Source organism: Syngnathus typhle, linkage group LG19 (genome assembly GCF_033458585.1).
Source record: "Syngnathus typhle isolate RoL2023-S1 ecotype Sweden linkage group LG19, RoL_Styp_1.0, whole genome shotgun sequence".
In the NCBI taxonomy this organism is placed as follows: Eukaryota; Metazoa; Chordata; class Actinopteri; order Syngnathiformes; family Syngnathidae; genus Syngnathus; species Syngnathus typhle.
Genome location: NC_083756.1, coordinates 5,221,137 through 5,227,567, shown reverse-complemented (window position 1 = coordinate 5,227,567; position 6,431 = coordinate 5,221,137).

The window sequence follows — 6,431 nt, the reverse complement described above, 5'->3', positions numbered from 1 at the left end:
GATGCATCATGACATTTTTGATTTTGAGCTTTGACAATACTATAAAACCGTATACTGTATATTGACCATTTACTTAACAAGTCCCCGAGCTGTTATTGACCAGTCAGAGCTGTAACTGGGCTTTTTTTTATCAGCAATGCTGAAGCAGCATATAGAGACCTTTATAGGCAAACGTCTGTGTATCAAAGAGTAATCCAATTTAATTCCCAATTGGTTTTACAGTGGAAGTTAGCCCTCTGTGAAATTCCCTCGAGATGCATCAAGCTCAACAGGAAGACAGATTTTTTTCCCGAAATGCACAGATACCTTTTTAGTACATGTATACCAAATGACTATGAGTCAAAGTTCCTTCAGGGTGCAAGCTCAAACCAAAATAAACATAAGCTGAGTGTATTTACAACCTTAAATGTTACGGATCTCCCCATCTTATGTTCACCTACACACACGCTCACCCTTGGATAATGTAATTATGACCGATACCGTTAGATGAAAGGCAGCCAAGTGATGTAAGAGGGTCAGCCAAAGTTGAGCCGCGTACGTCACGTCGATGACGGGTGGGAGCACGTTGAGCCTGCTGACTGAAGTCTGATGACTGCCATCAAGCGTGATCACGAACAAGGCACGACGTAGCAAAGATGGGGATAATTGAAAGAAATGAGTACTGCAGATGGAGCATGTAATTTCAGCGTGAAACGTTTTGACGCGGCTTCTTTAAAGACCCGTCATTATCGTACAAGAGAGGAGACGGCTCAGCCTTGAAACGTGTTCTATAGAATTAGATCCATTAGGATGTTTACTTGGCTGTTTCAAGCAAAAGCACTCCATTTGGAAAAGCATGATAGTGTATTAGTCGTGTGAGTTGGCATTGAATTCTGCCACTCGCCCCCTTCCTACCCAGAGGTTTTAAATAATTCCCATACTTATACTTCATAATAAATGAAAAAGCAAGACTGGGCTGGAATTTCAGCCTATGGCTAATGAGTACCCAGTGTTGAAGACATCTGCATTGGGGCATGTGGAGTTTAAGACCATCCGATTGGGTGGGGGAGGGGGGAGGAGGTTTGATGCAGGATGGGATTGAACTATGCATGTGCTGCCTCATTAGTCTCCAATCTCAGGAAAACAAAACCTCGGGCAATAACGAGACAGTTTGCTCCTGGAGGATCATTGATTTTCATCCAAAATTAATTGATGCTTTAGGAAGCTGTAAAAGGGGGAAACATATGTGCAGACATGCGTACAAAAGTCCACATAATCAAAGTCTGTGATAATTTATCATGTGCTTTTTTTTTTTCAAGAGAGAGCACAGTGTGGTGACTCTTAATTGCAAGGTTAATTGTGCTAGTTGGAATGTTAACACAAATGTAGTTCACAAGATATCATCTCAGATTTAGTCATACAATTTTAATCCAAGCCTTTATTGTTTTTTATTAGATTTGAATCTGCATGTTACCTCCAGGGCAGCTTCTATGAAATCCCTTCATGCAAGTCATTCATTGGGAAGCTTACTCATTCCTATGCTAATGTTATAAGATAATATTTGTTCCTTTGATTCGCAATAACTCAAAGTCCACCTCCGCTAATAAGCTCAATGAATAATGCAAGATGCTTATACAATGTTTAGGTTATGTCTTCGAAAATCCTTCGTGGCCATTCTTGGCTCTGCTAATGGGAACTGACTGTTCTCCCAGTGGGATGTAAAAGAAGCCCAGCGATGTCCAGTAAATACGCAGTTTCCCCATAATACCAAGCTGAGTAGTTACAGTTAACGCAAAATGTCACAAGGTCTTTGCCAGCTCACTCAAAATATTCGGGTGAGCTTTAAAAGATGATCCCAACTTGCATTATAAGATTTGATTACGGTAACTGCTTCATGATCCTGTGCACTCCAAAAACCACCTGTCAATAAAAGAGCATTGAGTAATTTCCCATTTGAGAAAGTAGTTATTTATTCCCTAGGAGCTCCTCTTCTGCTGTTTATTTTAAGTAAGGCGCTGTTGCTTGCGATAAAAACATAAAATGCATGAAACTGGGAGGCATGCCATGAAGTGCTTTGAAATTAATCAGCACAGGTTTCAAACCAATTCTTGAAGGATTTAGGACAAGTTTTGTGGGGCGGCTCAGATAAAGGTAAGGTAATCCTGTCCAATACTTTCCTGGAAGTTACACATGAAAAAAAAAAAAATGGGGGCAGTTTCACAGCGAAAATTTGAGGAAATGTTATTTTCGTGCAGACAGGAGAAAAAAAATGTTACTAGTCATTCTGGATGTTTCATTTTAAACACTATAAATGTGTCAAAAGGGTGCAATCAGGTCAAGGATCACTAAAATAAAGATACTTAAATTCATCAGGAGGTAATTAGTCTACTCGAAGACTATTTTGAGGATCATAACTCTTCAAATGTTTTCGACCTGCAAAGTATTTTACATTAGGTTTGAAAATATAATAAAATCTTCAACGAAATGAACTTTATGCTGAATGTCGCATTATTACTTTTGGTCATGTGACTATCGTGTAGTGTGGCTACAGCATTCACACCAAACATAGTGCTATTTCCTCTTTCTTGAAAAGTAAAAACCGCAAGCCACTCGCAAAAAGCTGTTGACTATACATACTAAGCAACCTCAGGTTATCCCGTTTATGAATACAGTCGGTCCGAAGCGGTTCTACTAAATTGTATCTTTGAAGAAACAGCACATGCACTTCCCCGGTTACAACTTCATGTTTTCATCACCTCCCCACAAGTTTGCATCACATAGGTCTCTATAAACCACTGACTCATACGTGAGCTCCGCCTCTACCCTCCCTCCAACAAAAAAACACATTCCACCTTCTTGTGTCAAAATGATACCCATCTGCCCCGCAGCCAAATTCCAGCCATGTTTTCAGGGAAGGCCTCCCATGACAAGAGCCGGGGCCCCCGCCCATCCTCAGCGGGGGCAGAATGGCTACAAATTATTTGAAAGTTTAACCAGCCTTTGTTTAAATTTTGACAGGTACTGCTGATAACTTATGTTAATCCAAGAGTCAGTGTGACAGAAAGGGAGTTTGGCTTTAGAGCTGGAAGTATTTATGAAGAACAGGTCAAGCATTGTTAAATAATTCTCGAGATGACGTTAGTTGAATATCTGAATTGCTGAAAAATAACAAGATGATTTCCACAATTCAGTGATATTGTGGCTAGTGAAGTCCAAACACTAACCCGCTGAGGGAAAGAAGACGTGTAGGAGATAGCACATTCCACACAGCTCTATCAAGCCGGCATTAAACGATGTCAGAGAGAGCGCCTGAGGCTGCTCTGGTATGGTTCAGTCTTATCTCCAACAGATGAACCCTTCTGGCTCAGCCCTGGCAACTATCAAGTCGCTCCAGTGGCTTGCACACAGCTTCTAATGAAAGAAGTGCAGATGCGAAGCACGTACAGAGACCACACATTAGAAAAGCTTTCAAACGGACACAGGAAGTAGTGGCTAACGGTCAACTTGGCAATAAATAATTGGAAAATAATTTCATATTTGCTTTTATCACTGCCATTAACACAAATTGACTTCTGCAAATGGATTTGTTGACTTGCTGACTGAGGTTGAGTTAACAAATCAAAATCCAAATGATTTGTAGCTTAAGTTTTGAACGGGAAAGAGAAATACTTTATCGTCTAAAAAAAAATTCAGCCTGTCTGCATGAGGAACATTAAAAAGGGAGGTGATGACATAATTTCCTGTTATCGCCGAGTTGTTTGGCTGCCTGGCAACACATCTTTTATATCATCAATAGCTTCCCTGATCTTTGAACCTTGGTTCCTAATAAGCCCCATCATATACTGTAGATCAAACGTTAGATTAGTTCTTTACGCACTTGAAAATTTGCTGTCAGCCCAGACAATTATATCGATTCCCGTAATGAAACATTTTGTCCGTCATGACCGTCTCAGACAGATCAATCAGTCTTGGAGCTCATTAATCATGAATATCCAATATAGGCTGATTTAGTCATGATTGTATTTGCATCGGGAAACTCTTGTCGCTTGCTAAACAGCAATGCCCGGAACATAGCACAGCAAGCAATAATGTTTTCTCATCCGCGTTTATATCCATGAGCCAATATATGTTCATTTTCAAGAATGTCCAAATCTTTGCAAACTCTAATAGAGCAAATCCATATTCACTATATCAATATTCTCCATCTCGGCCCAGTGAAAACATTGTACGGGATCAATCGGTTTAGCCTCGAGGTTTGCGATGTATTATTAGTAGCCTTACACAGCCATGTAAATCAGGAGGCAAAGATCGATTTCAAGTCATCTAAGCTATCGATGACGGTTGGGTTTTATGACGACCGTGTAAATATGAATACCACGAGAACTAAGTCTGAAAATCTGAATTGCTTGAGATAGACAAAGACTCGTTTCATATTTTCCAGTCACATTGTGAAGACGAAGAAAAAAACGACGCTTAAAGGTGGGACCTCCCCAGGTCAACTGAGTCTCTTGGCCCCGTGATAGCACAGGAAGCCGTTGAACAATGAGTAACCAGAGTACGTAAAACAATGGACATCCACCCAGAGAGAAACTGAAATCTCCTTGTGACTTCAGCTTCTATTTGTTCCACCATCATTCCTCGTGAGCGGTAATTGCACAGCGAAACATCCTGTTTTGAGTTACCTAACTCAATAGAGCTGCTGCTGCATAAAAAAAGGAAAAAAACAATAAGAATATTTCCTAAGCTGTGTAATGGCAAGAATCGGAAGGAAATGGGTTGTGACAGAAGAATGCGGCAGTGGAAGTTAATGTAGTCGAACGTCTTTTATGGTCTTTCTTTTGGGCCTACAGTAAGTATAAGGTCAAGCTGGCACAATGTCGGTTTTATGTTGCTGTAAAGATGACAGACCTCCTACAAAAGGACATTATGAAAAATCTGATAAGATACCGACAAAGGTGGGATGATTTATGCTAGCATTTTTGTCATGCCGTGGTTTGGGTCAGGGAGAAAATGGTAGCCAAGGTTGTCTGCGCGAGAGTGTAAAATACAGTCATGGCTGTGGGGAGAATCAAACGAGTCAAGACCAAACAATTTTTTTCTGTATATGACATAAAACCTCTTGTGGAAAACAACAAATAAAGCTGACAGTAATTCTGACAGCAGGAAGTGAGGTAAACCAGCAGGTGATGCTTCCTGCTGATGTGTAAGCGGAAGGAGGCTGCAAGATGGGACGATGGGGGGGTAGTTGGCGAGGGCTTTGGCCAAGCAGATGGTGATCCTCTCACTCTGGACGGAAGTGGAGCTCCGCAAAAGATACAAGGAGAATAGTAAAGAGCATGAAGTGAAGAGGAAGGATGTGAGTGGCTTCCCAGGGGGAGGTTGAACTAGCGGGTTAACCACCGGCTGGGCTGGGTGTGATCCGTTCAGGCTGGGGTTGAGAAGAGAGCGTCAAGGGGGGCTTCTGGAACTGCAGGGGATTTTTAAAAAAAATGGTCTGGATTCCTGATATTTTGGAGTACGTTCAAAAATAACTTTAGTGGAAAATTACCTTCTTAGAATTAGATGATGATTTGTAAGGCAAGGGAATGAAAACGTCAAAATTCCAGGTTGATGGTCCCCGAAATCGTAATAAACAGATCAGGTCTATAATTTGGGTGCACCACTCAGAAAAAAAAAAATCTTGCATTCCTGTTCAGTCGTATACAGTGCATGTTCCGACTATATCACATAGGAATTTATATTGTTTGGTTTCCATAGGAAGATTCATACCTGACAGAGTGATCATTATTTTTTAGTGGAAAGGTTCTATGATTTTATTTGTGACAATACAAGCCAAAAACAACACTGAATATGGAAATGACGTCAGCGCTATGTGGAAACTTTAAACCTCCAGTGAACCAAAACAAGACTTGAAGACATCTGTGGAGATATGAAACATTTGCATATTCATAAAGTCTGGATTTTATTAATGAACTGGGATTGAGAAAGGCATCTTTTATGAATTTCTAAAAAGAACCTTGTTTTGAATAATATTGTGTCTGTTATGATTTTGCTTCCAGAAGAAAAAACTATATTTTAGCGATCAACAATATTTAAACCAATTTTTTATAATATTTAATATTTTTGGTTTAGCTGACAATGTCCCATTATTATTTTATGTATTTACGATTTGAATGAATACTTGACCTTGGTGATTGTCGAGACGCTTTTTGTTTTTGTGAACATCTGTCCTGAAAAGTATCATCTCCAACAAAAAAACAGATGTGAAGGTAACTGCAAGGAGAAGGAGTCGCGACGAGGGAGACGAGAGGTGGAGAACGTCTGTTTTCATTCATCCTCATCTCCACCCCTTCAGAGAGACAAGATGAATATGAATACCAGAAATAGTTGTCGTTTCCAAAATCCAGACACCAAGCTGTTCTCTTTGCCATACGGCAGCTGTCTTCAAACGT